The following is a 14,761-nucleotide window of genomic DNA, read 5'->3' as shown; positions in this document are numbered from 1 at the left end:
TTGGCACAAGGATTGATATATAGACCAATGGAATCAAACTGAGAGTTCAGAAATAGACCCTCACTCTATGGCCAATTTATTTTTTTTTAGGAGGTACCAGGGGTTTAACCTGGGACCTCATATTTGGGAAGCAGGCACTCAACCGCTTTAACTATATCTGCTCCCCCAATTGATTTTTGACAAGGCTACCCAGTCCACTCAATGGGGAAAGAATAGACTCTTCAACAAGTGCTGGGAGAACTGTATATCCACGTGGAAAAGAATGAAGGAAGACCCCTATATCACCACACACAAAAAAAAATTTACTCAAATTGGATCAAAGACCTAAATATAAGAATCAGGAATATAAAACTCCTAGAAAACATAGGGAGGCATCTTCAGGATCTTTGGTCAGGCAATGGTTTCTTAGACATTATATCCAAAGCACCAGCAAAAAGAAAAAAGAAAAATAATAATTAGATGGAATCTTATCAAAATTTAAAACTTTTATGCATCAAGTGACTTTATCATGAAAGTGAAAAGATGACCTACTCAATGGGAGAAAATGTTTGGAAACCACATATTTGATAAGGGTTTAATATCCAGATATATGAAGAAATCCTACAACTCAATAAAAAGACAAACAACTCAATTTTAAAATGTGCAAGATATTTTAATAGATATTTCTCCAAATGATTAAGAAGCACATGAAAATATGTTCAACATCATTAGCTACTAGGGAAATGCAAATCAAAATCACAGTGAGATACCACTTCACACCAACTAGAATCGCTACTATTTAAAAAGAATGTAGATCCCAGCCAACCAAGCCAGGGCTTTGCTCCCAAATGAAGGCTTCAAAGACACCCTGTGAGTCTACAGGTTGATTACTCAACCTCATTTGCTCACCCATAATACACTGCACACAGTACAAATTTTTTTCAAGTTAAAAATAATATTTCTTCCTATTCAACATTTTTAAGCATGAGAATGTTATTTAAAGAATTCCTTGGATGAACCTCCAGGGCAGTATTTATTGGGTGAGAGGGGGGAATTAAATAACCACCATCAGGTCACTAGGAGTTGCAGTTACTGGAGTTGTGAGTTATAACAAGAAAGTCATAATCTGTTTCCTTTTCAGGTCATATAAACCTTTTGCTTTTTACTAAAGATTTCTGTGAAGAGAAACAAGTCTGAGTTTCTAGGAATCTTTTTTGAGGCTTTGCTTCAGTAAGGCTAAGGGGACTGTAAAAGAGAAGGAATTTGTCTTAATTCTCCTGTTGAGTGGATACTTATGTTCGTTTTGTTTTGTGTCATTCTCATTCTTTCTCTTTGGTGTTTGTGCACTGATTTGTTTTGACTAAATATTTAAGTTATCAAGTTAATCCAGTGCCCAGGACTTTGTCATTGTAAGCCCAACTACCACTGGGGTAATTCCTTTTCTTATCTTTTTTTCCCCCTTAACTCAGTTGCATTCTAAATAAGAGTGTTTTTTTCCATTTTTGAACTTTAATTAAGTGCAGTCATATCCTATAGTATTTTGCTTTTTTCACTCAGCATTGTTTGGTTTAAAACAACTTGTCAAGCAATTTAGTAATGAACATGTATTAAGGTTTTGCTTAATTTGGGGGGATGGAGAAGGAAAGTCCTCTCTAGCAGACCAACAGTGATCTTAACTAAATGATCAAATGGGTATATAAAAGGGTGGATGTATGGTTTCCCAGGCCAAGTCTTAATCCACTAAATTTTATCATATAATTTTTAAGCATTCTTCTTCCCACTAAAAGACTGAGTTATAGCATGCAAAAAAGTTATGCCTTAGCTCAAATTTGGGCAATTTTTATATTAGTTTGTTAAGATTCTGCTATGTTGTCACTTTGTAGTTATTTTTTTGCTCATTTTCATTTCATTGTATGCAAGTTTATAGGTTTTTTAATCTTAAGAACATTGCTGCTATATAAGATTTTTTCTTTTTCTTTGAAACAGAACAAATGTTAATGATATCAGATGTTATTATCAGGCAAAAATACAACCAAAACAAACCATGGACAGTAGTGAAGTAATATAGTAACAATATTCCATTAAGCATTTTTTAAAAAAGAAGGAAATATACTAAGTGAAAGAAATTAGATAAAAGAAATTAGATAAAAGATGCTTTGACTCCATCTATGCAAAATATAATACAAATAAATTAGAGAGATGGAAACAGAATAGTAGCTATATACAGCAGGGAAAGAATAGAGAGATTGAGAGGTAATTATTAAGTAGAGGGGTTTTTTGGTCTGTTTTTTGTTTATTATTATTATTGGAGCAATGAAAATGCTCTAATATTGATTGAAGTGATGAATGTACAACTCTGTGATTATAACTAATACCATTGATTGTACAGTTTGGATGGTTATTTGCTTTATGAATATGTATCAATAAAATTGATTTTTTTAAAAAACAAACATAAAACAACAAGTGTTGAAGGAGATGTGGAGAAATAGTAAAGCTCATTCATTGCTGGTGGGAATGTAAAATGCTGCAGCCACTGTGGAAGACAGTTTGACAGTTCTCAGAAAGCTAAGTATGGAATTACCATAGACCCCGCAATCCCTCTACTAGGTATATACCCAGAAGAGTGGAAAGCAGGGACTTGAACAGTTATTTGCTCACTGATGTTCATAGCAGTATTTTTCACAACTTCCAAAAGATGGAAACTACCCAAGTGCCCATCAACCTGTGAATGGATAAATCAAAATGTGTATATACGTACAATGGAATAGTATTCACATTAAAAAGGAATGTAGTTCCAATTTATGCAACAACATGGATGAACCTTGAAGACAACATGTTGAGTGAAATAAACGAGGCACAAAAGGACAAATATTGTATGATTCACTGATACGAAATAATTTGATTAAGCAAATTCATAGGGTCAGAATCTAGAATGTAGGTTACCAGGAACTGGGCTGGTGCTAGGAAATGGGGAGTTAATGCTTAAATTGTACAGAATTTCTATTGGGGTTGATTGTAAAGTTTTGGTAATGGATGGTGGTGATGGTAGCACAACATTGTGAATATAATTAACAGTATTGGATTATTTATGTGAAAGTGATTAAAAGGGAGAAATTTTATATTGCATATATGTTATTAGAATAAATATTAAAAGGTGAAGCATAGGACTATACAATACAGTGAACCCAATTGTAAACAATGGACTATAGTTAATAGTACTTGAAATGTTCTTTCATGACTTACAACAAATGTACCACAATAATGCAAGGGGTTTTTTGGGTGGTATTTGGGAACTCTGTATTTTATGTATTTTATGTAAATTAATATATTTATATCTGTAAAACTAGACGTTCTCTAACAAAACAATAAAAAGAAGAAATTCTTAATGATACAGAATTTCTGTTTGGGATGATGGAAAAAATCATGTAATGGATAGTGGTGGTGGTAGCACAACATTGTAAGAGCAATAATGCCACCAAATTGTATACTTAAGAATGATTAAAATGACAATGCTTATGTTATATATATATATCTTAGCACAATAAAAAATTTTTTTGCATTAATTGAGTCTAGGAATTACACATGTTTAAAATTTATTAGTGTGTAACATTCTATGAAATACTTGACTCATACTGCTCAACTGTCAAAACTATCTAAAACAAAGAAAATCTAAGATACTGTCACAGCCAAGAGAAGCCTAAGAAGAAGTTATGACTGAATGTAACATTGTATACTGGGACAGGAAAAGGACATTAGATAAAAACTAAGGAAATCTGAATAAAACTTTATTTAATAATGTATCAGTGCTGGCTCATTAATTATGACAAATGTACCATACTAATATAAGATGCTATTAGTAAGGGAAACCAGGAATGAGACATATGGGAATTCTCTATACTATCTTTGCTTTTTTCTGTAAAACTCAAACTATTCTAAGATTAAAAAGTTTATTAAAAAACAAATAGTGTGGGAAGCAGCTGTGGCTCAATCAGTTGGGCTCCCATCTACCATATGGTAGACTCATGAAGGCAGGCTCACCTGCACGCTGCAGAGTGCCGCCCAGCCCGCAGATGCCATGGAGCACTACCCAACCCACAAGCATTGCGGACAGCCATCTCAGCAAGGCGGCACAACAAAAAAGGGAGACAAGCAAAAAAACAGAGAAGAGCATGCAGCAAATGGGCACAGAGAGCAGACAGCAAGCAAAAAGCCACAAGGGGGGGGGGGATGAAAAAAAAAACCAACAAACAGTGTGTTCAGACCACTATATAACAACATTTTAAGTATTGAGTTAATGTGCTAAGTAACAGAACTTAGTTTCCTATGAGTATCCATCTGTTAAGAAGAGAAATGATCAGGTCATATATAAAATAGTGCAATAGATCAAGAGAATGCCTCAAAAACTGAAGATATTCTTCCATAAAGAGAATATGTAATTAAAAACTAGAATGTAAAAAGTACCATATAAAGCATTATCCTTGCCCAGGTTTATATGTTATCTCCAACTAAAGCTAATGATAGAAATACATTCCAAGTCTAGAATGGCAATTCTGGCTTCTAACAAAATGTTCTTATCTAAATATAATGTCACTTTTGTACTACATAGTCTCATTTCAGACTATTTTGAGATTTCTTTTCCTTTTCTGAATTTTTTTTTCCTTTTCCACTTCTTTTACCATTTTTCTTGGCCTTGAATTTAAAAAAAATTTCCTAATGTGTTCATCTGGTGATGTGAAGAAGATTCTTTGTACACTGTTCACTGTGAATGAAAAGCAAACTGGGAATTTCAGTGTTGACAGCATTGAGCACTGGTTCAATGTCTAAAAAAAGTAGTCAGTTTCCTGTGTTAACCTCAGAGTAGGAGGTAGAAAAGCCTACTTCCCAATAGGTTTCCACTCTGGACTAAACATCAAATTATAAGAAACAAGGCAAACCTATCTTCCTCTTACCACTCGAGTCAAATTGTACATTAAAATCATCTCTTTTTAATGTATTAAAAATGTTTTAAACTGGCATTATGTTTTCTTGTTTGAAAGCAATAGAAACTTCTCCTGATGAAGTCATTTATTTTCCTACAAATAATCATTGGTTTCTTGTAGGATTTCTGAAACTGCCTTAAGAATTGCATGGAACACTTGTGAAAATGCAAATTCCCAGACCCATAGAATCAAGATTCCAGTTTAGTTTGCTTGAGGGTACAAAAAGAGTCTGTATTTTTTGTTCAAGTCTACTTTTGATCAATTAAGTTAAGAAATATTGTTCTATTTTAGTAGTTCTTAATTCTGGCCACAAAGTAGAATCACATTGGGAGCTTTAAAAACTATTACTGCTCCAGCGTATCCCTATCACACCCCCAGACTGTCATTTATTTATCTGGGATGAGACGTATGCGTCAAAGTTCTTTTGTGCTCCCAGAATAATGTGCAACCAGGGTGGAATACAACTGGTTTAGCATATGGTACCAAAACTAATTAGAAAAACCTGTGCTTTTCTCCTTTGGCTTTTTTCAAAAACGTATTGACTAATGAATAAAATGTATGGCTCTCACAAGCATGAAGCTGAGCGAAAGAAGCTAGACACAAAAGAGAATGTACTAATTGGGACTAAATTCTAACAGGTACAAGATTTCTCTTTAAGGTGATAGAAATGTTCCAATATTAGATAGTAGTGATTGTACAGCCAGATGAATGTATTAAAAGTCACTGGAGTGTATACTTCAAAATGGTCAATTTTATGATACATGAATTATATGTCAATAAAAATGCTATTAAAGGAAGAGTAGATACTGTATGATCACTTTTGTAAATTTCAAAAACAGGCATTTTGACAATTTTATGTGTCAACTTGACTAGATTACAGTGTCCAGTTGTTTGGTTAAACACTGGCCTCCGTATTGTTGTTCCGTATTTTGTAGATGGAATTAGCATCTACAAACACATTACTTTAAGTAGAGGAGATTACCCTCTCCATTGTGGGTGGACCTCATCTAATCAGTTGGAGGCTGCAAAAGCAAAGAACTAAGGGTTCCAAAAGGAAGAAATTCTGCTTTAATGCTACTACTTCTCTTTGAGTTTCCAACCTGCTGGCCTTGCCTATGGATTTTGGAGTCAAGACTTCAACATCAACTGTTAACTAGAATCTCCAGCCTGCCATCCCCACAGATCTTGAGTTTGCCAGCCCAATAATTATGCAAACCAATTTCTTAAAGTAAATATCTTAATATAGATATATAGAGATAGAGATAGAGATAGACACGTATAACCAATTGGTTTTGTTTCTCTCACACAGATATATTTAAACCAATGTGTTAGAAGTGAGGTTAGTGGTTATCTTTGTGGAAGAAGGAGGAAATCATGGAAAGGAGCCACAAGGAGGACTCTAGGATATTGGGAATGTTCTTATTTCTTGACTTGGGTGGTAGTTAAAGGGGTTAATTCATTTTGTGATCATTCGTTTTTGAGCTGTTTATTTATGGTTTACATATTTTATGTATGTTTTATATTTTTAAATAAGTTTTAAGAGATTAGCTCTTACTTAACAATTTTCTAAGAAGTTCAGGATTTCAGTTTTCTGACAGATAAGAGCAAGTTACTGGAAGATAGGTAGGAAATTGTGGTAGAGAGTGAAAATTATGGTCCCCAATGAATCCACACCTTCCTTTGTCCATGCCATTTTACAATGTGAGGTGGCCACTCATCCCACAAGAGAAAATATCTATTTCATCACCCCTTCAATGTAGGCTTGCTTTGCCCCAAAAAAACTGTGATGGAAGTGCTGTTGTATGAGTTCTGGAGTTTAGATCTGAAGAGGGCTTGCTGCTTTCTCTCTAGCTTTCTTGGAACCCTGAGACCATGACGCTACAAAGAAGTCCAGCCAGTCATGGTTACTGGGAGGTAAGAGGCTGCATGAAGGAAAACAAGTTCTCCAGCCAAAAGCCAGCTCTAAATGCCAGGCATGAGAATGAGGTCATCTTGCACCCTCCAGCCTCAGGTGAGCTATCAGAAGACTGGCAGCCACCTGAGGAATTCCAGATGAGACAAGCAGAAAAAAACTGCTCAAGTGGTCAATCCACGTAAGGTGAGAGGAAAAAAAAAGATATATTGTTGTTTTAAACCACTATTTTAGGTGTTTTGTTACACAGTAACAAACTAGTTCAATTAATAGATCATGGAAATAGAAATAAAGGAAAATGCTATGGTGCTGTGGTAGCCAGAATAATGGCTCCCCCAAAATGACCATGCCCTAGTCCCCGGGATTTGTAAATACGTTACGTTACATGGCAAAGGAGAATTAGGGTTGCAGATGGAATTAGGTCACAAATCAACTGACTTTCACAGAAGGGTTTTTTTTTAAAGATTTATTTATTTATTTCCCCCCTTTCCCCTACTCCCGCTCTGCTGTTTTTACTGTCTCTGTTGTCTTCTCTTCTCATTTTCTCTCCCGTAGGATTCACCAGGATTCAATCCTGGAGACCTCTGATGGGGAGAGAGATTCCCTGTCAATTGCACCACCATAGTTCCTGGTTTCTGCTGGGCTTCACCTTAACTCTCCACTTGTCTTTCTTTTGATGCGTCATCATCTTGCTACGTGACTCACTTGTGCAGGGCACTGGCTCACTATGCAGGCATGCTTTCTCTTCTTCTTTTTCACCAGGAGGCCGCAGGGATCAAACCCAGGTGCTCCCATATGGTAGGCAGAAGCTCTATCACTTGAGTCACATCCGCTTCCCCACACAAGTGTTCTTAAAAGCCAAAGTCAGAGGCAAAAGAGGAGTCAGGCAGAGATTTGAAGATGAAGTTGGATGGCTTTGAAAATGAAGGAACAGGGAAGTGCTTTGGCTCAAGTAGTTGGGGCCCACCTGCCACACGGGAGTTCCTGGGTTTGGTTTCTGGTGCCTCCCAAAGAAGACAAGCAAGACAGCAAGATAACACATGGGCTGGCACAGCCAGCTGGCACAACAAGATGACGCAATGAGATGATGCAATGAAGAGACACAACAAGGAAACACAATGAAAGACACAACAAGCCGGAGTGGAGGTGGCTCAAGCCACTGGGCACCTCCCTCCAACACAGGAGGTCCTGGGTTTGGTTTCTGCTACTTCTTAAAAAGACAAGCACAGAATGAACAGATACAGAGAGCAGACATCAAGCGCAAACAATGTGTGTGTGTGGGTGGGGAGAATAAATAAATAAACCTAAAAAAAAAAAAAAAAAGGAACAGGCTGCAAGCAAAGGAATGTTGGCTGCCTCTAGAAGGTAGAAAAGGCAAGGAAACTTTCCTCTCTGGAGCCTCCCGAAGGAATGCAGCAGCTCTGTTGACATCTTGATTTTTAGTTCAGTGAGACCAATTTTGGACTTCTAACCTCCAGAACTGTAAAATAATAAATTTGTGTTGTTTTAAGTCACTAAGTCTGTGGTTATTAGTTACAGCAGCCATAAAAAACTAATAAATGTGCCAACAGGAAAAACAGTTGATGCCAGAAATTCAGGTGGACACAGAATAACTACAAAGCAGTACAGACTGCCCTGCCTCACAGGATGATAACAGACATGCTTCAGGTTCTCAAGAGAAATTTAAAAGATATTCAGCCTCCTCCATTTGAGAATACCAAAAAGATTGACTGAGATTCTATCTTAACCTAAAAGCTAATCTGATGAAACGAAGATAATTTTTGACAGTAGATGTCATTTACTGTTAGACTAGTTTTTATCAAAGAAGGCTATAGAATCTCTGTCCTCAGAACACTTGGGAAAATTGCCTTACTGTAAATTCAGTTTCTGGTTTTAGGCAACCTTTTGTGGTAATTAGCCAAATAATAATGTGAGTCTAAATCCAGTTCTTTGACGCTACCTTGAATTTATATCTACTTTTTATTCTGGGAAAACAGAAACTAACAGATCCTCAAGTTCCTGTAACAGGGTGCATACCAAAGAGCCTTTCCTAGTTCATTTTTTTTCAATTGCAGCAAACTCTACACAGGCATCAAGCTGAATTTCCCTGAATTCAATTTGACCTTTTTCTTACTTTTGTATTGCTGCCAATATTTATTCTTAATTGCTATTTCTATTCTAACAGTTCTAGATTCTCCTTCCCTTCTTTCTTTACTTATTGCTTGTTCAGATTCCATGAATTTAGTTCTTTCCCACCTCTCCTTATTTCCTCATCCACTCCAGGGCTTGATCACTTTATCACCTCTCTACATATTTCTTCAGCACTACGCATTTTCCTAAAATGGTTGGTTTCCAGGAATGACTACAATATTGTGAGGTTCTGGAAAATGTCCACTTCCTTTGGCAATGCTGCTTGTGGGCTAAAACAATATTGTTCAACTTTGACGACTCTGGTTCCAGGATTACATCTTTAGAACTGAGTCAGTTTAACATTGCCACTGATTTCATAAGCTTTGTTTGCACGCAATCTTCGAATGATTCCTTTGAAATCTTTTCACGGATTTTCACAATTTCTTAATTCCATCGGCCACTTGTAGATGATGCCTTTATATTCTCACATTTAATCTTTCATTTCTTTATCAAAGAAAACAAATAGCAAATTTAACTTTGCTTTGTCCTTAGTTGTACTAATTTCTCTGAGGCCCCCACTATATTAAAAGTATTCATAATATCAACCAGATTAAGAGAAAATCATTATTTTTCTCTAGTTTTCAGTTTTTAAGAAATAGTTTCTTAGTTGGTTGACAAATCTTAGGGCAACTGTTTTATTAATGATGCCATATGTTTTATTTAGGAAAATAAAATAAGAGAGAAGGATATATCTTAGTTCTCAGCTACTAATTGAATACTTGATGCTCTCTTTTTCTCTGTCTTCTCTCTCTCTTCCCCCTACTCTCATTTCTCTTTTATTGCATATTAATTTCCTTTATATTGCATATTAAGCCTCTGTGGTAGCCATAGAGAAATTCCTAGTTAGAAGGGACTTTCTTTTTATTTTCTGCTCCAATCTCATTGTGATTAGTTCTGATAAAGCCATTTTTCTCCCACAATTTTTTATTGTTCCATTGTCCATAATTTGTATATGTTTTAAGCAATGTGTTTACCATGTGGTTAGACCGAGCCATTTCATCTTTTGTTGATTTTTTAAAAAGCTTTTTGGTAAACAATTCAGCTCCTTTTGACTACTAGCTATTCAATCTAACTATATAACAACAATTTAACCCATTATTATAGTAACATAACTTAAGAAGAACTTCCTCAGGGCAAAGAACCTTTCTTTGATGTTGATTTTTAATGCATTTTTTTCCTCCAAATTTTTTTTCTTTATTAGAGTAATTGTGGGTTTACAGAACAATCATGCATAAAATACAGGATTTCCATATACCATTCCTATTATTAATACCTTATATTGATGTAGAATATTTGTTACAACTGATGATAGTACATTTTTGTAATTATAGTATTAAGTGTAGTCCATAATATAGTTTAGGGTTACTGTTTGTGTAGTGTAGTTCCATGAATTTTTTTAAAATTTTTATTCTGTTACCATATATAGAACCTAACATTTTCCCTTTTAATCATATTCAGATATATATTTCAGTGCTGCTAATGACCTTTACAATGTTATTTTACCAAATTCCCAAATTCACTTCAAGAAAAGATCCATCCATCCACATTATCATACTCTATTTTCTTTTTTTAGATACGCATTGGATAAAACAGCTGTCATATATTGAGCACCATATCTATTGTTCTTTTTCACTAATGAGAAAACTGAGACAAGAGATGTTTATTGATTTATCAAGATTATTACTTCATGGCAGAGCCAGATGAAACTTAGTCTACGTTATTCCAGATCTAAGATTCTTTTCACTTCCTTTGCAGCAATTTGGCTGATGTTAATATTACTGGAAAACTTCTATTTTTAAGCAATGGTATTGTAAATTATACAAACACTTATTTTTGTGAAATTATCAATGTTATAAATGTGAAAAATATGTTGAATGCCTTTCCCTGCCTTAGACATCAGACCTATTAATGCCTGGTGTTATCCACAGTGGGGTGCATCTCCTCCACGGGGCATACAAGAAGACCAATGAGAGTACAAGGAAAATATTAGAACTTCCATTTTTATTTAGCTTTTTGTATATTCCTTTAATAAATTCTATTTTTATGTGTTTATAACATGCATTACATACTTGTATATAGTACTTGTGCTTATTTTTAAATAAATCAATATTCATATATGGCTTTAGTAGATGAGTTCAGAAAAGTTTAAAACCCATTAGTCTAGGCCATATTTCCAAATGACTGACTATTTTCTTCTTAAAGCTCTATGAACATGTAAATATCTTCAGTGAATTATTTTATGATGATGGTATAAATGTAAGGCAAGTCAAATTTCACATGCTCTGTTTTTTATCTCCTTGGGGTATTTTGTTTTTACCTTCCTGGTTCTATTGATTGCATTAAATATTGTTAATGGCTCCCCGCTCTTAAAACTTTCCCCTTTTGGGTCCCAATAGAGTCAAAGGCGTGAGTCTCAGACGACCAATTATTTGTATGTTTAGTCCCAACATGTAGCACAGTGCCTGTGTGGCAATTTGAGATATTTATGAATTCCAAAAAGAGATTATGTTTGGAAACTGGTCTGTTCCTCTGGTAGTGATATCCTTTGATTGTATTAGATTCAGCTGAGATGCCTTTGATTAAATTATGTTCTGATTAGGGCTTTGATTCGACTACATCATTAAGGCATGCAGTCTATATAAATGGACGCTCAATCAAAGACAGAAGTACACACGGAGAAGATACACAGAGGGAGAGAGGCAGCTCCATAGACAGCTCCAGGAAGAGAGATAAGCCATTCACCTGATAGTTTAGAGCTGACCTTGTGCGGAGAACAGAGCAATAAGTCTAGAAAGAAACCAGCCCCAGGAAAAGAGACAAGGCTTATGCCAGTCTACAGCTTAGATCAGAAGAAGCTGGCCCCATGGAGCCTTAAGAGGAAAGAGGAAGTCTGAATGCTCGCAGATGTTACTGGCCATCTTGCATCAACACGTGGCAACAGAATTTGGTAAGGAATTAACCTTGAGTTGGACTCTTTAGGGTCTTATAACTGTAAGCCTTTACCCTAAATAGATACCCTTTATAAAAGCCAACAGAATTCTGCTGCTTTGCATCAGCACCCTTTTGGCTGACTAATTTAGAGCCCGTGTTCCCTTTATCACAAGAAAAAATAAAATCATGTCCCTAATATAGAGACCCTATTAGAGGAAAAGGCTGACTCCTAGTCCTTGCTTTTTTATTTGATTTGTTTACAGTGTACAGGTCACTTACCTTCTCTAATCTCTGTTTCATCATTTGTGAAACTTAGCTTATTTATTTAAAGTCCACTTTTAAAAATCTATCTATCTAATCTATTTATTTATACACAGCCATGGCAATCTTTTCAAACAATATCTCATGCAGAAGTCCACTATGTAGATGAGATAACAGGTTGAAGAAGCTATGGGAGGATACCTGGAGTAACTTCTGCTTAGAATCCTCCTTTGCTACCCCTCTCTCTTATTCCGCCAGGGACTCCGCATGACCTTATGGCTCCTTGGAGTACCAATGGAGAAAAAAAAACAAAAAATACTAGACCAAGTTTCTACAGTCCTATCAAGGCATAAAATTCTAGTAGCAGCATCAAAATATTTTTTATCATGTGATTACCCCAAATGTTATTGAATGAGAAAAGAAATTTTGTTTGATTCAGTTTTGCTTTGTATTTTAACACAAAGTTTACATTGTAAAACAGACTTGTTGAACCCCTGAGGAGGCTGAACAAGGGGGGAAAAATTGGAAATCAAATCCATACCTTTTCTTCTTTTCAGAGTCAAGTCCAGTAACATGAAACATGATGAGAGGTTAATGTGCTCAGATATCTCAATGACATGAGTGATGCAGTTTTGCCTGGAGGCTGTCATTCTTGAGTCTCCTTGGAGATAAAAGAATCATTCATCAAGAGGCAGTTATATGAAGAAGCTGAGAATATGGAATTTTCTAAATGTTTTGGTAATAGTCTTACAATTGGTTTGGTCTTAAAGGTTATTGGAAAAACCTAAACCAGTATCTTACATCTTTATGTGCTAGGTATTACTATATTATTTGCATTGTTATTAACCCATGCTAATAAGCGAATTTAATAAATTCATTTTTATTGTGATTGCTAATATATTTGAACTTAGATCCAGCATCTTATTTGTAATTTTTTTTTTACTTCTTGTACATTTTCTTTACTTTCTCTTTCTTCTTTATTGTCTGTTATTTGATCCACTAGACTAAAGGAAGGTTCCACCTTCTATTTCTCTTCTATGAGTAGCTACTCTTAACTTTTAACACGCATATTGAACTTAACCAAGTTTCACCAATATGTAATCTTCCTCCAAAATAAGAAGATCCTTAGTATGCAATTGGTTTTCTTACATGCCTATTTCTGGACCAGAGATTGGGGTTTTGTGGGCCCCATTTCACCTTCCTTGTCCATAATTGTATTCAGGAACCTCTATTCTAACTCCAAACATGTTTGTGCTAATAGCCTTGAATTCTTTCCTTCTATGCTTGTGAATTCTCAGCCTTTATGTCCCTGTGAGTTTTAACCTTAGCTCTTCCTCTATGGTCTGGCTTCATGCTTCCTCTTTATTTCATTATTTAGGGATCTCCCTTTCTTACTTTCAAGACTGTTTTAAAATTTCGTGGAAGGACTTGATTTTCAAAGTTGGTCCAGTCTATGTTATTAGTTCAAAGTTCTCCAGAGAAACAGAACTGACAGATATATCTATATCTACACCTATATCTATCTATATACATATATATATGTAAATATTAGGAGGTTTATTATAGCAATTGGCTCACATGACCATGAGCACTGGCGAGTCCAAATTCTGTAGGGCAGTCTGCAAGTTGGAAACTCAATGAAGGTAAAGTTGAATTTCCCAGGAGAAACTGGCTGACTGAAATAGAGACAGAAATTCTTCTTTCTAACTTCTGAAATCCTCAGTTCTCCCTTTAAGGCCTCCAACTGATTGGATGAAGAGACTTTTCTCATTGCTGAAGGAGATTTCCTTTGTTGAGTGTAGATGTAATCATCCATAGATGCAATCAACTGAAGAATGTTTTAAATCCATCTACAAGGTACCCTCACAGATATAATCAGACCACTGCTTGCTTGACCAAACAAGTGGACATCATAACCTAGTCAAGTTGACAGATGAAATTAACCATCACAATCATACTGGCTTTAAGGACTCAGAGACTATTAACTTTTTTACAGATATGGAAGCATAGAAAAGTTTTAAGTAACTTATGCCAATAATGAAAAAGAATAGCAGATTTTACTTCAGATCATCTAACACCAAATCCAGTTCTTTACTTCCCCCTACTTTCTTACTTATACCTTGAAGTCATTTCTACATTCCTATTGACTTATGGCACAAGTTATATTCTACCCTAATGAAAAATGTCCTATGGTGCGGTCACCCCTCGGGCTGAAGTGTGGTTTGCTGGCCTGGCGGGGGAGCAGCCGCGGCAGGCCAAGCCGCTGCCCCCATAATAGGGTGGCTGGTCGGACTCACCGCCACCCCTGAAGGAAGCTCAGCATGGGCGCAGAGTGCCCTCGGGTCTCCTCTTCTCGGCAGCCATGCTTCCGCGGCCGCCCCTCCTCCCGGATAGCGCCACACGATGCCTTGTAGGGCGGCACCCTTCTTCTTCTTTCTCCCTGCGCAGGCGCAGGGCAGAAGATTCCAGTCTGCCCTTTTCCCTTGCCCCGACAGCAGCAACAGCCAGG

General features: G+C 36.0%; 1 non-coding gene across 1 annotated transcript; it reads left to right on the top strand.

The window, feature by feature from the left end:
• The first annotated feature begins 1,100 nt into the window (after nt 1-1,100).
• On the top strand, nt 1,101-1,217 carry LOC111759480 (U5 spliceosomal RNA). The gene has a single exon (XR_002793448.1). It is a non-coding gene; the product is annotated as a U5 spliceosomal RNA (small nuclear RNA).
• The last annotated feature ends 13,544 nt before the right edge of the window (nt 1,218-14,761 follow it).

This window comes from Dasypus novemcinctus, chromosome 1 (genome assembly GCF_030445035.2).
Source record: "Dasypus novemcinctus isolate mDasNov1 chromosome 1, mDasNov1.1.hap2, whole genome shotgun sequence".
Taxonomy (NCBI): domain Eukaryota; kingdom Metazoa; phylum Chordata; class Mammalia; order Cingulata; family Dasypodidae; genus Dasypus; species Dasypus novemcinctus.
Note: the sequence above shows the minus strand (reverse complement) of the source record. Positions and strands in the feature narration are given on the sequence as shown.